The 20555-nt window shown below is 35.9% G+C and overlaps 2 pseudogenes; one reads left to right on the forward strand and one right to left on the reverse strand.

Moving 5' to 3' along the window:
* Positions 1-1489: 1489 nt before the first annotated feature.
* Positions 1490-10747, reverse strand: LOC120126733 (annotated as a pseudogene).
* A 4499-nt stretch (positions 10748-15246) lies between these two features.
* Positions 15247-20451, forward strand: LOC120126665 (annotated as a pseudogene).
* Positions 20452-20555: the final 104 nt, after the last annotated feature.

Below are 20555 nucleotides of genomic sequence, written 5' to 3' on the forward strand. Positions count from 1 at the left end.
AGTAGTTTTTACCTTCTCTTGTTCTTGTTTCTCGCTTTATTGCAACGTGTTTGATGTTTTTAGCTCACTGAAACTTTAAAACCCCTCAACACTATGTTTAAATAAGCCCTCCCACTTATTTTGCAGTTAAATAAGACCCTAATTTATGATTTTTATCCTTTAAAGTCCTTAATCTAGTTAGCACATTTTATGCTTATGTGGATGATGAGATGACAAAATGACATAGTAATATAAACGTAATTATAGTTATATGTATTCATTTAATATAGTACTTTCATTCTTAGTTATGTTATAGAGTATATAACTTCTATCATAAGGATCTATTTTAAGTCACGCAAGTTCATAAAAATTTTATGAGGCATTTACATTTAGGTTAAAACCACATCTGTTATAGTTTTTATTTGACTCAAAAGTTATTTATTTCAAAATCGTATCTAAGATTTTCACCTCATACAACTCTTTTTTTATGTGCATAATAAGAATAATCTATGAAATTAAAAAAGTCGTAAATTTATTATTATAAGCTGAACGGGATAATATTTTATTCCTAAAAAAATCTCAATTCAACCCTCTTACAAAAACACTAATGTTACATTCAAATATAAATATGATTCATTTTTCAACCAAACACAAAATGAACTACAGATGATTTCTTTTAAAATTTTTGTATATTAAGAAAGTTTTTAATCACATACATTTGAGTGTTTAGTTAGGGATCTTTGTAACCAATAAAAATATGACATGCGTAAATCTATAAAATAAATAAATTTTAACTTTACTGCCATGTCATTTCGTCATCGCATCCTCCACATAATCATAAGAATGCCAACTAGATTAAGTAAGGGATTTAATGGGTAAAAATCATAGATTAGGGGCTTGTTTAACTACAAAATAAGGATGAGGTTTACTTAAACATGGTGTTGTATTTTGAGGGCTTTTTTGTATATTATCCAAAAATGACCATCCAGCTCAGTTGGCAGAGCACAAGGTTCTTAACTTTGAGGTCGTGGGATCGAGTCTCACGGAGGGCATTTCATAATTCGGAGGTCTCTTACGGAAGTTGCTCTCAACCTGGTGTTGGGAGTAGCCTACTATCTTATCTCCTTCTTACCCCATACATATGGGAAAAAGGGACAACCATTTTTTTTGTATATTATCCAACTTCATTTCATTATTGTTATTATTGGTTTAATGCATTAAAATACGATTTGGTTCTATATATAATACAAATTATTAACATAGGAAAATCTAAATACATATAAATACTTTAAACACGGCTATGAAATTGCAAAATACTCTCTCGCATATATTCCAGCTTGAACAAAATTCAAGGTACATTTTCATCATTTGGTTCATTCAAATGTTTGAAAATAATGTTATTGCTAACAGTCTCACAATCACTCCAATCCTCAGTACCCAGCAGGATATGCTAAATATATCGTTTACTACAGTGTTGTTTGAGACATTGCTCTGTAAATAGAGTCGCTATAGATATGCATATACACAAATACAGAGATGCTTAAACTCGAGGCATTCATCAACGAACATAAAGTTCGATGGTACCTGAGTCAGTCCGAATATGGTAAGTGTTTCGTGCTTCTGATATCTTGCTTTAACAAACAACTGTGTCTAAGGTCAATCTCTTGACTTGATGTGCCGACCTCGAGAAACAAGGTAAATTATAAATGCAAGATATGCGCCTGTAAATGCAGACACTATGCTTGTGAACAATAGGCCAGTGACTTCAGAGGAGAAGAAATCGAGTAAAAGATACACATTGATCACTATCACCAGCACGGTCACGAGCCATGCAACTGTCTGCAAAAAAGAGGAAAATATAAACAAGGCAAATTATTGATCAATAGTATCTACACGCAACATAGGCTAGCAAACAAGCAATAATATGAATCAACCGACCGTCAGGAGTTACAATGGTGTGTCAATCATCTCAGTGAATTTCCTTTCATATTGTAGACACCCGTTTTTATCCGGATCTAAAAAACATTATATTATATTATATTATATTATATTATATTATATTATATTATATTATATTATATTATATTTATTTATTTTTATTATTATTATTATTTAGGTCCCACACTCAATAACCCTGATTTAGTGAGATTCAAAAAATAAATCAACGTATTTGAGTCCTATTAAAACACTAAAACCAATGTATTTGAGTCTTATTGAAGCACTAAAACCGAATCATTTTGAGTCCAAGTAGGACTCTAAATCTGAGCTAAAAATAGGTTTCTTTAGACTATAAATAGACTCAAGCATCAAGAGGAAGGGACACAAAGAAAAACGTGGAACTAAAATCAGAGGAAGTGGCAATGATTTGAAAAAACTGAGGGAAGAAAAGGACAAAAAATAACCGTGGAGGATCCAAAACCAATATCTAAAAGCACGAGGAGTGGCAGAGCATTTTCATTGCAAATTTAGTTTCTCTACACATAAAACATGGGAGATGTAACAACTTTTGACTTATTCTTTTTATTTTATTTTTATTTATTTACTTTATGTATATTTTTTTCATTTTCTCCTAAATTTAATATTTTTTATTTCTTTTTACATTGTTTTATATATATATTTATTTATTTTTTTCATATTCTTTTAATATTATTATATTAATGTTTTTTTTATTATTCTTTTTTCATGTTTATTTTTATTTTTACAATCTAACACTTTTGACTTTTTAAGGATACTTTCAATCGATCAAAGTTAATTAATTCGAATTGAATTTTTAAATTTCAATTTAAATTTTGATTTTCGCGATTAAGACAACCGATGAATTAATTGGTACCGAAAGGGCGGTTCAAGGGTGCTAATCCTTCCTTGACCGTAATCGACTCTCGAACCCGACACGTTTCTGGTACAACGCAGATCAGATAAGATGGTGTCCGACCTAACTAAATTCGTTTTAAATGGTCGGTGGCGACTCCAATTCATTTAATCCAAGTCGAAGCCCAATTTCGGGGCCCAACCGAAAGACGGTTCCGACAGTTTGGCGACTCCACTGGGGACATGTAAGTGAGTAAGGCCAAAATTAATTTTCGGTTGTCTTTTTATGCGAAAATGGTAAATTTTAATTTATTAATTCGATTCCAATTATTTATCTGTGATTATTTTTCAAATAAATAGTTGTACTGACGTTTTTTAATGATTTCAGATTGTTCAAAATTTGTCATCTCAAGCTCTATACCCGAGCTCCGAACCTTTTTAAGTGGGGGTGAAAGCGACGCCTTCGTGGGAATTTATTCTCCGTATGGGCCTAGCAAGTAACCTTCAGGATTCATATACCTTATGTCTTCGTGTGAATTTATTTTCTGTATGGGCATAAGGGAATGTTTCATCTCGAGTTTAACTTAGTCCACATAAGCTTGTAATGGACTTAGGACTAAGGGTCTGGCAAGCCCAAGGGGGCACCAGCAAGGAGAATTCGAGTACCTTTTTAGAACTTAAACCGGGAGAATACAGGGAATTAGAGCCCATCCCAAAGCCTCATTTCAAACCTTAGGCTACTTTGTTTCCTGCTTTACTTTCTGTTCAAAGCATGCGAACTAGACAAATATGCGGTTATGATTTGTTTGAAATTAGCATGCAGGATAGAGATTATGTCCGGGTAAGAATAATAAGCATGTGGGGTAGGACTTTTATTTTCATGATTGTTTTTTACTATTTTCACCTCACTAACTCTTTTCATTTTTTCTTTTCTTTTATTTTATTTTCATCACTTGCATTATTTAAAAGAGGTGTTGATCCACCAAAAATGTGTTTGTTAAATATGAATAATTTGCATTAATAGACAAAGGGGTTGTAATACAAGAAATGAAAATGTAGAGGACAGTCTACAAGGCGACTATGTGTCACATTCAATCTAAAAGACGTGGTGCCCAAAAATGAAGAGTATATCACTCTGCTGCATTATAAAGGACTCGGAATGAACTGGGTCTACATCAAGCACAATGAAAGTCTGTCTTTGAAGAACTGACTGGCAAAGGTTGCAGGGGCAAGACTAGGAAAAGGTTACTGACCCGGACGCTCCTTTCGAAAACTACGAGAACAAGATGGTGAAACCCTAACTGAGCTGAATACCATTGCTGACGAATTCAAGAAGCAAGCTTCGGATAGTTTCTATCGATTGAGGACTCCAATGGTGTTGTCGTTAGGGAACAGACTCAGCAGAGTGTGGAAATCGGAGGTACAATCATTCGAGACTTTTTTTGGCAAACAACTCGTCATTTGCATGGTTCATCCAGAGAAGCCAGAGCGGTTCGACAGGTTATTCAACCGGTGACAGACGAAGGCAGAAGACTAATCAACATGTCAGAAGCTGTCAGGATATTTTTGTCTTTTAAAAGATAAAACACTTTTGTCCCCAATGAGGATTATTTATAATAACATATACATTTTTTGATCAATGCCTCGAACATTGCATGCATCATGCATTCCTGCATATTTCACATTATTTTTCTCTTTTTTTATTACATTCACATGTCTCATCAAAAATGGGAACATTTCGATTCTATTCCCAGGACATACAAGGAACTTTACAAACAACTTGTGACACCCACGTAGTGTCACCATACCCGGTGAAACCCATGAAGCCCCCATACCCCAGGTAGTATGACGAGAATGCTCATTGTGAATATCACGGCGGTGTCCCAAGGCACACAATTGAGAACTCTTACGTATTCAAGATAATTGTGCAGAAGATGCGTAACCAGAACTAGATCGACTTCAACAACTTGGGGGTATCCAAGTGAGGAAGATCATTTCATCATTTGAGGCATTCTGTTTGAATTTGTTTTTTCATTTTCTCTCAAGTTTTGTAAGGACTTTTAAATAAATTTATGTTACTTTAAAGATGTTAAGCAATGAATCACATTTGCAAACTTGCAATTCTTTGAATATCATCTGAATTAAGAAACTCTGTAAATGGTTCAAAGTTACATATCTTTGACGAAGTAACATGATTTAAAACAAGGAATTTGACTTTACCCAGAATATACACTCAAACAGCGTACCCTGCTCTTGCAATTAACCAATATAACATTTTCCTTTCATAAGGTGCAGACAACATAGGGCATCCTTTTGCATATGACATTATTATACTTTTTATTTAAGACGTTCTGTGATGATAATGATCTTCACAGATGGAATAGTCGAGTAAGTGAATCTAGTTTAGGTCAGTTGCTTGAAAATTGAACTCTAAAGATGATATTATTTACTTTCAACAAACACCTAAACTATAACAGGTTCTTCTTGACAATCTTAAGAAATTAAATCCGTGAAGCTGAGCTATTCCACTAAGGCAATTGGTTACAGAGGAAACTCGAAAGCACTGGTTTTATGAATAGATTGCATTCAAACCATGACATTGCTCGGACACTTGGTAATTCGGTGTTTGCTCCACTACTTTTGTCAGGCCGAAGACTTTGTGATGAGATGAACCCTTCAGTTAAACCTGATAAAAGTGATTATAATGTTAAGCTGTCCCTCTAAAGCAATTGGTTAAACGCCCTGCTTTATGGATTCAGCTAGCCAGACAATGGTAAATTAAATCAAATTTATCTAAGTAAGAAATTTTCGGTAATGATGGACTAAGGGAGTTAAGGAACACCTATTATAGTCAAATTCATACGAGCACTCAAGAATTTCATTTTTAGACCGATATTTTTGCACTACCTTAGTTAGAGGAACTTACAAAACTTGAACAAATGGAAGATTTCAGATGACTGAAATAAAAGGTCTAGTAATTGATCGTGTTAGTTGCATCATTTTGTCCGCGCCCGATTAACATACCAAACCAAAAAAAACATGTTGCGATATTTCAAAAAATGACATTTTGGGTGACCAAAACCTTCATCCATTTGAACATTTTTCAAAGAGCTGTAACTCTGAAAGCGTTAAAAGAGCTATTGGTTCCTTTGATATTCTTTGAACTCGCGTTTATAATTTGATTCAATTGTGAACAATATTTTACAATTTTTTTTATCTTTTTCCCTCCTAAAACAAGAAAAATGAGGAAAACATTTCCAAACATGACAGTCTCAAATATGAAAGGTTTGTAAAGCCAAAGCTCAAGAAACAAATGGGGCACGATCGAGTCCATGGACCAGATTGGCAGGCAAAACACGACTTCAACTTCAAGATGAAAGATAATCAATTCAAAAGTGCATTCGGAAATTGATGGTAGTAGCTCAACTTCATAGCGTAAGGGCGGCTGACTGTCAACAAACAACTTTTCAATTTCATTCAGTTAATTTTAACTTCACAGCGAAGGATATTGGACTCGAGTCAACACAAGCTCAACTTCACAGCGAAGGGGCGACGGACTGTCAACAAACAACTTTTCAGTTTCATTAAGAGTCAATTTCAACTTCACAACGAAGGATATTGGACTCGAGACAACACAAGCTCAACTTCACAGTGAAGGGGCGACTGACTTTCAACAAACAACTTTTCAATTTCATTCAGAGTCAATTTCAACTTCACAGCGAAGGATATTGGACTCGAGACAACACAAGCTCAACTTCACAGCGAAGGGGCGGCTGACTGTCAATAAACAACTTTTCAGTTTCATTCAGAGGCAATTTCAACTTCACAGCGAAGGATATTGGACTCGAGACAACACAAGCTCAACTTCACAGCGAAGGGGTGACTGGCTGTCAACAAACAACTTTCTAGTTTCAGAGTCAATTTCAATTTCACGGCGAATGATATTGGCCTTGAAACAGCATAAATGTTTGGATTTCAACTTCATGATGAAATATATCCAATTTGAGGCTCAACTTCACAACGAATGGGTCATCCACGATTTCAACTTCACGACGAAGGGAATTGTGCCCACCAAAGACTTTCGAGTTCGACTACGCTCAGCTCAAAGACACAACATTTGCAGCATAGCTTAAGTCGAGAAGGGTTATCTGTCAACCAAAAGACCTTCGAGTTCGACTACGCTCAGCTCCAAGGCATATCATTTGCAGCATAATTTAAGTCGAGAAGGGTTATCTGCCAACCAAAGACCTTCGAGTTCGACTACGCTTAGCTTCAAGGCACATCATTTGCAGCATAGCTTAAGTCGAGAAGGGCTATCTGCCAACCAAAAGACCTTCGAGTTCGACTACGCTCAACTCCAAGGCATATCATTTGCAGCATAACTTAAGTCGAGAAGTGTTATCTGCCAACCAAAGACTTTTGAGTTCGAGTACGCTCTGCAGCATAACTTAAGTCAAGAAGGGCTATCTGCCAAAGACCCTCGAGTTCGATTACACTCAGCTTCAAGGGCACATCATTTACATCATAAATCAATGCTAGAATGGTTATCTGTCACCAAAGACCTTCGAGTTCGATTCCATTCAGCTCGAGGGCGTATCAACCGTGTTGCATCAGCAATGAACTAGTTTCCAGTCAAATTTTTACACCCAGGTCTTTAAATCGAGAAGAAGACCAAGGTCGACTAAGATTGGCAACAAATAGTCACTTTTCGATTCACCCACGATTTCAACTTCAAGAAGAAGGATATCGTGCTCAATAGATTGGCTTAGTGTCACAACAAACACTACCAAGTCTCAAATCAAAGAGAACCGGACAAAAACTGTTGTCTTTTTCATCTTTGCCCTATTCTTGTTAACACAAAAATATGCAAAGAGGAGTAACTGTAGACACCCGTTTTTGTCCGGGTCTACAAAAACATTTTATTATATTTTATTTATTTATTTATTATTATTATTATTATTATTATTTATTTTTTAGGCCCCACACTCAACAACCCTGATTCAGTGAGATTCAGAAAATAAATCAACGTATTTGAGTCCTATTAAAACACTAAAACCAACGTATTAGAGTCCTATTGAAACACTAAAATCGAAACATTTTGAATCCAAGTAGGACTCTAAATCTGAGCTAAATATAGGTTTCTTTAAACTATAAATAGACTCAAACATCAAGAGGAAATGACACAAAGAAAAACGTGGAACCAAAATCAGAGGAAGGGGCAACGATTTGAAAAAACTAAGGGAAGAAAATGAAAAAAAATAACCGTGAATGATCTAAAGCCAATATCTAAAAGCACGAGGAGTGACAGAGCATTTTCATTGTAAATCCAGTTTCTCTACACGCAAAACATGGAAGATGTAACAACTTTTGACTTATTCTTTTTATTTCATTTTTTATTTATTTACTTTATATATATTTTTTTCATTTTCTTCTAATTTTAATATTTTTTATTTCTTTTTACATTGTTTTATATATATATATATATATATATATATATATATTTTTCATTTTTATTAATATTATTATATTAATATTTTTTATTATTATTTTCTCATGTTTATTTTCATTTTTACAATCTAACACTTTTGACTTTTTAGGGATACTTTCAATCGATCGAAGATAATTAATTCGAATTGAATTTTTAAATTTCAATTTAAATTTTGATTTTCGCGATTAAGACAAACGATGACTTAATTGGTACCGAAAGGGCGGTTCAATGGTGCTAATCCTTCTTTGACCGTAACCGACTCCCGAACCCGACACGTTTCTGGTACAACGCAGATCAGGTAAGATGGTGTCCGACCTACCTAAATTCATTTTAAATGGTCGGTGGCAACTCTAATTCATTTAATCCAAGTCGAAACCCAATTTCGGGGCCCAAGCGAAAGACGGTTCCGGCAGATATGTTTGTTTAATTCCTCTAGGAAGGAAGAAGTGACAAAGAAGCTAGAGTGTTCCAAACATGTGGAACTTATAAACTAGCACGTTCCTATTGTTTGCAACTTTGCATAATGGATCGATACAGGCACCTGGTTAACGGCTAAGTGTAGAAAACAAGTAAAGTTACAACGATGGCGTCAAGGAACCCAGTAGAGCAGTTTCATCGATGCCAGTCAATGCAAGTACCAAAAATAGAACAATGATAGGCGAGAGGAAATTAAGAGCATACCTTGAGTACATTGCCAATTTTGAAGGCACACATGATTTGTTCCTTGGATACCAGGCAAAGAAGAGGGATCAAAGCAAAAGGAATCTGAATTGACTGAAGCACGTTAAGCCATTCGTTCAAGACATCGAGGTTCCGTTCAGATGTATTGAAAATAAGAGCCACTATAATAGTAGGAATAATTGCACAACTCCTTGTGATCAATGCTCTTAGCCATTTTTTCAACCTCAGCTTCAAGAAACCTCCCATGATGAACTGCCCTGCATAGGTGCCAGTAATAGTGCTACTTTGTCCTGCTGCTAACAATCCAATAGCCCAAATATACAAAATGGGGATTAACCCACCTCCATATTTTGCTTCAAGATACTGCCCTGCATTCACAAGACCAATACTACTTGCTATTTCTGTGTTGTAAAATGCTTTAGCAAAGACAGTGGTGACCAAAAGATTGATTATGAACGAAACAATAAGTGCAGTAGCCGACTCGATTGAGTAATAAATGAGAGCTTCTTGCACCATGGCTTTCTTGTTCCGATCGATTTCTCATGATTGCACGAGTGCAGAGTGCAAGAACACATTGTGTGGCATAATAATGCAGCCCACAACCCCAACAGCCTGCTTGATGATTTTGAAGCTGAGTTTTGGAACCAAAATGCCTGTGGATATGAAACCATTAGAGCATCAGTCAACTTGCAATACTATATGAAAATTGCTTGCAATGGAGGGAAGTTTGTCACCAAGAAGTTCGGTGCCACTGGGTTTTGTTTCGCCAAACATCCAAGCAAACGGAATCTCCATGGTAGCAATAAGAACAGCAAAAAATGCTTCCAGCTTCCTCACTCCATAGTTCTCAAGAAACAAGAAGATAAAACTATAACAAGGCAAAGGAAACGAACAACCAAGTGAGAAGATATAAGGAGAAAAATGAATATAAATAGGATTTGAGAGGACTATATGTCTATAACATTAAAAAAGCTTCCTTTTACAATTTTCTCAGAGGAAAAAAAAGAGTTTTTTTTCACCGAGTCCCCATTTTAGATAAAAACCAAAAACCTTGAAAACTCAGAGATCGTGTCGTTTAAAAACACAAAAAAACTATAAAGAAAAACGAAAATAGAAAAAAAAAATCATCAAAATCAACAAAAACACTGGCCAATCACAGGTTGTAATAAGAACACCAGCCCACAAAGGCAAAGCGCCATTACTCAAAATCTTAATAGCAATAGCACTTCCAATAACTTCCTGTATATCAGCTCCGATCAAAGCCAGCTCTGCCATTACCTACAAAACCATCCCAGCCCAAGTCGGGTACTCTACGCTACAAAGCTCAGCCAAGTGTTTTCCCGACGCCACACCAAGCCTTGCCACCCACAGCTAAACCAACAACCCCATAGCCATAGCCCACATCAAAAGCCACAGCAAAGAGTACCCGGCTATAGCTCCGGCTTGGAGATCATCTTCTAAATTCCCAGAATCCAAGAACGCTATTGAAATTAAAAAACCGGAGCTGGTGAAAAGACAGAGCTTTTTCCAGGAAAAAGGTGGGACGACATCCAATGAACCTTCATCGTCCGGGTCATTAATTCCGATGACGTGGACTTTTTCACCGGAGCCGTACGCAACATCATTGTCCGAGTCCTGGTCGGATAGTAACGGAAACTGGTTATCTTCCGGTTGCATGTTGGGGTGTAGCTAGCGTGCAACTGAGGTTTGCTTTTGCCTTTTTTTGGTTTTAGACTTTTAGTAATAAAAAGAAGCCTGGCTTGAAGAAGAAAACTAATAGGGAAACGACGCCTACCGTTCTTTCCCACTGTTGTTTCATGGACTTTTCTTTTTACGCCTTTGATGTTTTTCTTTTCTTCCCTTTCGTTCTTTGTCTTTCGTACTATTATTTAATGGGGACTTTAGGAGCTTGCTACGTATATCCGATGGCATGTGGCTACTGGCTATGATATCATTGATGTGCACGATGCATGCAAAACAAATATGGGGATTCCGGTCCTAGCATGGTAAAAAATTTAAAGTGATTTATGTGTAAAACTTTACAAATATTATCATTGTATTTTAATTGTAACGATGGTTATATTTATATAATTTAAAAAATTTATTTAAAATTATATATTGTTTTTATAAAAAACTCCCAAAGTTTACAAATCCTTGATAAAACCTAAAACTTTGAAAACTCTAATTTAAATCTCTATGCTCATGCCGGTCGTCGTCATTTGACACTGTTGTTGTCGACCGAACCTCTAACCAAACCTCCACTTGACAACAACTCAAACTCGACAGTCCAAAATCCATAAATGCAACATCTTCGACGGAGGAAACGGTGAAATTGAACCCCAAACAGTAAATTTGAACTCTCAAAATCGTGACACCTAGGCGATCCAACGAGCATGACAACAAAGGAGATGGCGATCGACACGGAAGATGTCAAGGGCGGCATCAATGGTCGTGATCGGTAAAGGAGGTAAGATTAGGGTTAGAGATTTGAGATTTTTAAAGATTTGAGGCTTTTTTGTAATTTAAGAAAAAAATAAATTTTTTTATTTAAAAAATCAAAATTACATGAACGTGACATGTGTCACTTAATGAGCTTTTTTAACAGTCATTATGGACGATGCACCAAAGTAGTAATGTTTGTAACTTAGTCACCTAAATTTACCGAAGAAAAGTTTAGGCACCACTTTAAAAAAAGTTAATATAATTTAGAATTTTTTTATATCAAGTTTTTTTTAAATAGTATGTTTACTTAAACTTTTTTTATTTAGGAGTTTCAAAAATTATAATGTAAAAAGATTATTTGAATTATAAAAGAGTAAATTATGCCGATAGTCCCCTATGTTTTCAGTATGATCGACTTTGGTCACACAAAAAATTAAGGAGAAATGATACCTAACGTTATCAGTCTGTCCGGTTTAAGTTTTTAAAGTTATCGATCTATCCGGTTTAAATTCCTTCACCGTTAACTTCCGTTAATCCCTTAACGAAATTCTAAAATAGCAATTAAAAACTAAATTCAAAATTCAAAATCACGTGTCTTATTTATTATTATTATTATTATTATTATTAACCGTAGCTCACTATAAACCATAGCTCATAATTATAAGGGATATTTGTGCAAGTTCAGACCCCTATGTTTAAAAACCAATGGCTTTATAATTACGTTAGTTGCAATATTTTTGTACCCACAACTCCATACAACCTTTGTTCAACGGCCGAGATCGTGCAAGTGCTGGTAATGGCGTGAATACATCCAATGAGGCAAAGTCAATGGGGAAATGTTAAAGGAAAGGAAAGAAAAAAGAAAGAAGAAACGAGAGCTCGCAATGCAAAGCTCCACGCAACTATATCAGTCGTTGAAATTGCCTCTGCCCTAGCAACCATTGTAGTGGCCACCACCTCAACTTCTTTTTCTGCATCGGGAAAAAATGAACAGTCGACCAAGATCGACATGGCCGTGGCATCAGCAGCAACATTAGTGGCTGCGTAATGCGTGGAGGCAGCTGAAGCCATGGGAATCGAACGTGACCATCTTGCTTCCCCTTCGGTTGTGAGCTTCACTGTTAATGTTCGTTTATCTAATGATATAGTGCCTCTTACAGCTGCTGCAGCTACAGGTAAAAAAATTCCATTCCATAATCCATCTACTTGATTCTAAAGAACCTTCATTAATGGAGAAACTTTACTTATACAACAAGCTGTCAAATGAACACGTAACTAATGCAAGACATGTGACGCATTGCTGTTGTACTTTTTTTCTCGGCCATTTTTTATTCTTTCCCATCTCCAACATCCAATTCTTTAGTTGTAGTTGATTTTTATCGTACTTCTGCGGAAGCTGTAAGTACATAGAACAAGGTTTCTCGAAATTATGCAAAGCATACTGACGTGAAGAAGAAGAGGAGGAGTACGTGATTTTTTTTTAATTTTTAATTGTTGCGTAATAATTCTGTTAAGGGTTAACGGAAGTTAAGGCGGATAAACTAAAAACGGATGTATCGATAATGTTAGGGACTATTTTCCTTTAATTTTTTTTTGACCAAAGTCGGTCATACCGAAAACATAGAGGACCATCGGCATAGTTTACCCATTATAAAATTAAATAATTTAATTATCATTTCAAACCGAAATTATATTATCTTAACAAGTAAAATTTTAATCAGACTCTAACTGAAATTTCTTTAGACTTAACTTTGGCTACGCTAGATTACACGATCGTTTCCATGCAATGCATTTGCTTTATCAACGAAATATAAAAATGAGGAAAATAGGTATAGAAGATAATTTTGATTGTTAATGTTTATAGATTTTGTCATTTTATTTATTATTTATTTAGTTAAATTTAACATTTGAATTGAAAATGTCTTAATATTTTAAAATTTTAATATAAAAATAAGTATTCAAAATATATTTTTTTCAAAGCGGTGCTTAAACTTTTTTCCTGTCAATCTAGATGCATAACGATACCACTTATGTGCCTAGTCCGTAACAGACATTAAATTTCACCGTTAAGTGACATGTGTCGCGTTCAGATAATTTTGAAAATTTTATTTTAAAAAAATTAAATAATTTTTTAAAACCCAAAAGTTTCTCAAATCTAAAAAAACCCTAATTTTAATCCCTATACCTACGTTTGCCGCCGCCGTTAGTTGTCGACCAAACCTCCATCGGACCGAACAACCACCCGGCAACATGAAGAACCCGACATGACACCCAAAACCCAGAACCCACCTCCTCCCACGTAACCCGACAACCGAAAAAAACTTTACAAATCGCGACACCCACGCGTCTCCAATGGAACCACGACGACATGGGCTATGACAGTTAACAAAGGAGGTGACGAAGCCAGTGGACGTGGTCAGTGAGGGAGCTAGTAGATTTTTTTGTTGTTGATAAATCTGAGGTAAGTATAAGGTAGTATTTATCTAAAAATAAATTTCAACCATATGACATTATACGTTCATACCCCTAGTATTAATGGTGCTCAAACCCGAGACCTCAAAGAATAACAATAATTCATTTATCGTCAAGGTCGTTTGGTTCGTGCGAACTGGTAGGGTTTTTAAATAAATTTTTAAAATAATATAAATATGACATGTGTCATTTAACGATGTTATTTAATGGTCGTTATGGTCGAGGCGCCTAAAATGATATTTGTACGTTAGGCACTTAGATTGACAAAAAAAAAAGTTTAGGCACCACTTTGAGAAAATTGGTATAGTTGGGCACTAATTTTTATATTATGCCTATTTTAAAAATAATTAAATTAATATTTTTAGGCTAAAGTACACTATGGTCCACTGACTATAGAATACTTTTTTGTTGAGTATTGAACAATTAAAAGTTACAAAATGATCTCTCCACTATAGAGAGTTCATCAACTCTGAAGCATGTAATTGGATAAAGACAAAAGAGTACTATTTACGATTACTAGGTTACTATGAATGATGAACATCAAATTCAAAATAAGGTTTTGATAATTATTACGACTTTTGATTTTATTATTTCAATTTATTTATTTTATGTTGAAGTTATTTGGTGGACATGCCCCTAAATTATCTTTTAAATTGATTATATAATTAAGATTGTATCTTCTTTTGTTTCAATAAAATTCAACATCGTTTTAAGGTTAAAAAATTAACCAAATGACGAAAAAGTAATTTTGCTAGTTAGTGACCGAAATATAATTTAATTAATAGTTAAATGACGGTGAGAATAGTTTACCCTTAATTATATATGCAAACAGATTTTCAGATTAAAAGGCTTCACTCAACTCGTGTCTCTTCGAAATCTATGTTGGATAAGGTAAAACTACAAAGGAAGCAAATCTATTGAATATATACTCTGTAATAAAAATGTCTAGCAGAAGCTCCGTGAGCGCCTGAATTTTTGAGAATTTGCTTCCTTCAAGCATGTCCTCAACCATGCCTTTCACTATCCCACCACTGTCAACACCCTTCATAAACCGTAGCACTCTCTCATTCGCCGCCGCCGCCGGTGCCGTCACCAACTTCCCACCTTCATCAGACAAGCTAGCTATTCTCTTTAGATAAATCCAACTCCATTCATCACTTACTCCAAATCCACGCAGCTCTCCTCCGCCACGTCCTTCATCAACACCCCATCCTCAATTTCAAGCTTCAACGCTCTTACCCTTCGCAAGGCCGTCTCGACTACTCTCTCGCTCTCTTCAACCGAACTCTCAATCCCAATATATTTTTCTAGACTTCTATCATTAATGGCCACGCCCTTCGTGGTCTCTCCCATGAAGCTCTGTTTATCATCCAAATGCTATATGAAGGTGTTCAGCCTAATTAGTTTACTTTCTCATCTATACTGAAATCTTGTTCTCTTGAACATGGAAAAATGCTTCATTATCAAGTTATCAAACTCGGGTTTGATTCGGATTTGTATGTAAAGACGGGTCTAGTTGATGTTTACGCTAGACGGGGTGACGTCGGGTCTGCCCGTCTCACGTTTGAGAGAATGCCGGAAAAGAGTTTAGTTTCTTTGACCACGATGCTAACTTGTTACGCGAAACACTGGGAGCTCAAGGAAGCAAGGTCTCTGTTTGATGGAATGGTGAAGAAGGATGTGGTATGTTGGAATGTGATGATCGATGGGTATGCTCAACATGGAATGCCTAATGAAGCATTGGTGCTTTTATGGTGAATGCTAGCAGCCAAAACTAGGCCTAACGAAATCACTATACTAGCTGTTCTATCAGCTTGTGGGCAGCTTGGAGCATTGGAGTCTGGTAGATGGCTTCATTCGTATGTAGATAATAACGATATTCAAGTGAATGTTCGTCTTGCTACTGCTTTGATTGATATGTACAACAAATGTGGGAGCTTGGAGGATGCAAGATTAGTGTTCGATAAGATTTCCGATAAGGATGTTGTTGGATGGAATTCAATGATTTTAGGGTATGCGTTGCATGGATTAAGCCAAGTTGCGTTAGAGTTGTTTAATGAAATGTTGGAAGCGTAGATGGGGTCACGATAATTTATAACTCGAACTTATTTTTATTGATACGAAACAAAATACTTTACAACAACACTACCTCAATATTACAATACTACAACACTAGTTGCGGCTAGTTTACAAACTCACAATTATAGCTTTGCTAAGCTCTCTCAATTCTCTCTATTTTTCTTTTTCTCACTCGTTACTCATATATTTTTCCTCACTTCTCACTTGTATTTTTCATATAGCTTTCATACATATATAGTTGTAATAAACCGACATATTTGGGGCTAGATACTTCCTTGATTCACGTTTAATATGCTTAATAATTAAGCATACATGTCGGTTAGCATTATTTTAGTTAGGTGCTGCCACATCCAATTCTACACAATTCCAGGTGTTTCATTTCTTCCTTTAAAAATCTTACTGTTGTGCTGCCGACACTTTAGTTTTCCACGTTGCTAGTTATGATCATTCTAGTGCCTTTGACTTTTCAAAGTCTGTTAAAAAGCAAGTTTGATTTCTAACACTCTCCCTCAAACTTGATTTTTCATTCCGAGCTTTTTGTGATGCAACTGCTGTGAGAAATCTGATGGTCTCGATCCTTGCTACTGGAGCAAACACTTCATCATAATCTATTCCTTGTCTTTGCTTATAGCCTTTGACAACTAGCCTCGCTTTGTGCTTCTCGACCTTTCCTTCTTTATTGGTCTTTGTCTTGTAAACCCATTTTACTCCAATTGGGTTATGACCTTCTAGTTGTCTTGTTAGCTCCCATGTATCATTTCTTTCTATTGATGCAATTTCTTCATTCATTGCATTCCTCCATTTGTCATCTTCAATCGCTTTTTGTGTGTTATTGGATCATTGTTCACAAGTAAGCAGAAAAGTGAAACATTATTTAGTTCATAATCGTTGTACCTTTCTGGCATTCTTCTCTCTTGTGGATCTTTGAACTTCTGTGGGAGGTGCTTCAGAATCTTCTATTATGTTGTTGGTATCGCTGCTGCTGCTTGACGACGATGGTACATTTTGTTGAGGACCTTGATCATCAGCTTGTTCATCATCTTTATCTTCATTAAAAAATAGTCATTCAACTTTCTTTTCCTCTTTGCTCCACCTCCAATAGTCTGCTTCATCGAACTCGACATCTCTTGAAATTATTACCTTCTTGGTAAGAGGATTATATAATATGTAAGCATATCCAATGCATATCCAAAAATCCTGAAGTGTCCAAATCCTGGTTTTTGACTACTCCATGCTTCGTTTGGCGTCATATACTTCACACTTTTTGTTGGACATCTGTCCAATAGGTAAAATGCACATCGAAATGCTTCGGCCCAAAAATTTCTCGGTAGTTGCTTGCCTTTTATCATGCTTCTTTCCACGTCCAGAATTGTGTGATTCTTTCTTTCTGCAACTCCATTTTGTTGTGGCGTGTATCTGGCTGTCAGCTGATGGATGATGTCATGCTCTTTGCAGAATTCTTCAAATAACTTTGATATATATTCACCCCCTCTATCTGATCTGAGTATCTTCAAATATTGACCGCTTTGTTTTCCGTCATTGCTTTGAATTCTTTTAATTTTTCCAGCGCTTATGACTTTTTTTCAAGATATAAATCCAACATTTTCTACTAAAATCATCAATGAAAGTTAGGTAGTACCTGTTACCTCCAAGAGATGGTATGTCAAAAGGACCGACTATATCTGTGTGTACTATCTCCAACGGTCTTCGGGCACACCAGGATCTACCAACTTCAAAGCTTTGTCTATGTTGTTTTCCTTTGATGCAAGCCTCATATTTGATTTGGAGGGTTGATCTCTGGTAGTCCTTTCACCATGCTTGTTTTTTTATAACAGCTTCAAACCAGAAAATCCAAGATGTCCATATCTTAGATGCCACAGCCATGAATCATCTTTAATCGCGGTCTTCATGCACTTGACTTCTCCCGACTCGATATCAATTGTAAATAGACGATTTCGAGTCATATCGACTTGGGCTATCAATTCTCCTTCTTTGTTTTTGATGACAAGCGAGCGGTTCTTCATCTGCACTTCATATCCTTTTTCCAGGAGTTAACCAAGACTGATGATATTGATTTTCAAAGCAGGTACATAATAAACATCTGAAATGTATTTCTTTTCTCCATTTCTCTGAGTAATCATCACTTCGCCTTTTCCTTTTAGTTCTGCGTGTGAGTCATCTCTAAAAGTTACTCGTCCATAGACTGTTTCATCTAAGTTCACAAACAATTCCCTTTGACCACACATATGGTTACTGGCACAATTATCAAGATACCAAATATTTTTCTTGAATCTTCATTTCCTTTATAAGTGAGAAATACATGAGATTTTTCAATTTTTTCTTCTTGAGCTGCTGCTACGTTATTTCTTTCTTCTTGTTTAGGAGCAGATCTACAGTCATAACTATAATGACCATACTTATTGCAATTATAACATTGTACCTGGGATTTATTTCCTTGTTGATATCTGTCTTTACCTCGGCCTTTGAATCCTCGTCCACGACCTAATGTTGGATTGCTTTCACTTATTTGATCGGTGCTATATGATCGACCACCACGTCCCCGAGTTCCTCGTCCTCCTCTGTATCTTCCACGATAACCACCACGATTTTCTCGACCTCGTATATATCAGTTGTTAGTTTCTCATTCGTTGACATTCATCTTGCTTTGTAGAGCTTGCTCCAAATTTTCAGAATCTTCATTTTGTTTCATTTTCTGCTCATGGGCTTGAAGTGAACCCACAAACTCATCGATCGATATTTGAGATAAATCTTTCAATTCTTCGATTACCACAACCACATAATCAAATTTTCTTGTTAATGACCGCAAAATTTTTTCCATCACTCTAACCTCATCGAGTGATTCACCATTTCTTTTCATTTCATTTACGACCGCTTTCACACGGCTAATATAATCAACGATGGTTTCTATATTTTCATTTTTAACATCTCAAACTTAGCTCTGAGAGTTTGTAATTGTACCTTCTTTGTTTTTTCGACACCTTGTAGATATTTTTGTAAAATCTCCAACGCTTGTTTTGCAGTCTTCGCATCAGAAATTTTTTCAAAGGTAGATTCGTCTACTCCTTGAAAAATAAAGAACAATGCTCTTTTATCTTTTCTCCGGGATTCTTTCAAAACCTTCTTTTCTTCATTTGCCAGGGCTGCTTCTGCTGCATTTTCAGGCTCGGTGTAACCATCCTCGATGATATCCCAACAATCTTGGGAGCCTAATAACGCCTTCATTTGAATGCTCCAATTACCGTAATTCGTCTTTGTTAATCTCGGAATTTGTGGTTGAATCATATTGGCCATCTTCTCCACCACGTTGAACTCGAACCAAGCTCTGAGGCCACTTGTTGGAAGCGTAAATGGGCTCACGATAATTTATAACTCGAACTTATTTTTATTGATACGAAACAAAATACTTTAAAACAACACTACCTTAATATTACAATACTATGACACTAGTTGTGGCTAGTTTACAAACTCACAAATATAGCTTTGCTAAACTCTCTTAATTCTCTTTATTTTTCTTTCTCTCACTCGTTACTCACATATTTTTCCTCACTTCTCACTTGTATTTTTCATATAGCTTTCATACATATATATAGTTGTAATAAACCGACATATTTAGGGCTAGATACTTCCTTGATTCACGTTTAATATGCATAATAATTAAGCATACATATGTCGGTTAGCATTATTTTAGTTAGGTGCTGCCACATCCAATTCTACACAATTCCAGGTGTTTCATTTATTCCTTAAAAAATCTTTGTACTGTTGTGCTGCCGACACTTTAGTTTTCCATGTTGCTAGTTATGATCATTCTAGTGCCTTTGACTTTTCAAAATCTGTTAAAAAGCAAGTTTAATTTCTAACAATGTGTAGGATCGGATTGCGCCCTACTAATATTACATTCATCGGTGTCTTGGGTGTATGTGGTCACTCCGGTTTGGTCAAAGAGGGATGGAGTTTTTTTAATGCAATGAGAGATGAACATGATATTGAACCGAAGATTGAACATTATGGATGTATGATAAACCTTCTCGGTCCTGCCTGGTCGATTAGTAGATGCGTATGAGCTTGTGAAAAACATAAAGGTAGAGCCTGATCCCATCTTGTGGGGAGCATTGCTTAGGGCATGTAGATTAGATGGTAATATTGAATTGGGAGAGAAAATAGCAGAGTATCTTGTCAGCCACAATCTTGTTAATTCAGGGACTTATATTATTCTTTCGAAAATGTATGCTTCGAAAATGTATGCTGCGAAAGGCAATTGGGAATAAGTAGCAAAGATAAGGACTTTGATGAAAGACAGTGGGGTGCAGAAGGAGCCTGGATGTAGCTCGATCGAAGTGAATAATAGGGTTTATGAGTTCCTTACTGGAGACTTGAAACACCCAAAAACAGAAGAAACCATTGGCCGTAAAATTGTAATGAGGGATCGGAATCGGTTCCACCATTTTGCGAATGGTTCATGTTCTTGCGAGGATTACTGGTGATCTATATGAGAAGTACACAACATTTTGCGGGGACATGACAAACTATTCAAAACATTCTGATTTGTTGAAAGATTAATATAAAAGTAAGTGTCCAAATTATACCT

Source organism: Hibiscus syriacus, unplaced genomic scaffold, assembly GCF_006381635.1.
Source record: "Hibiscus syriacus cultivar Baekdansim isolate YM2019G1 unplaced genomic scaffold, ASM638163v2 tig00110461_pilon, whole genome shotgun sequence".
Classification (NCBI taxonomy): domain Eukaryota; kingdom Viridiplantae; phylum Streptophyta; class Magnoliopsida; order Malvales; family Malvaceae; genus Hibiscus; species Hibiscus syriacus.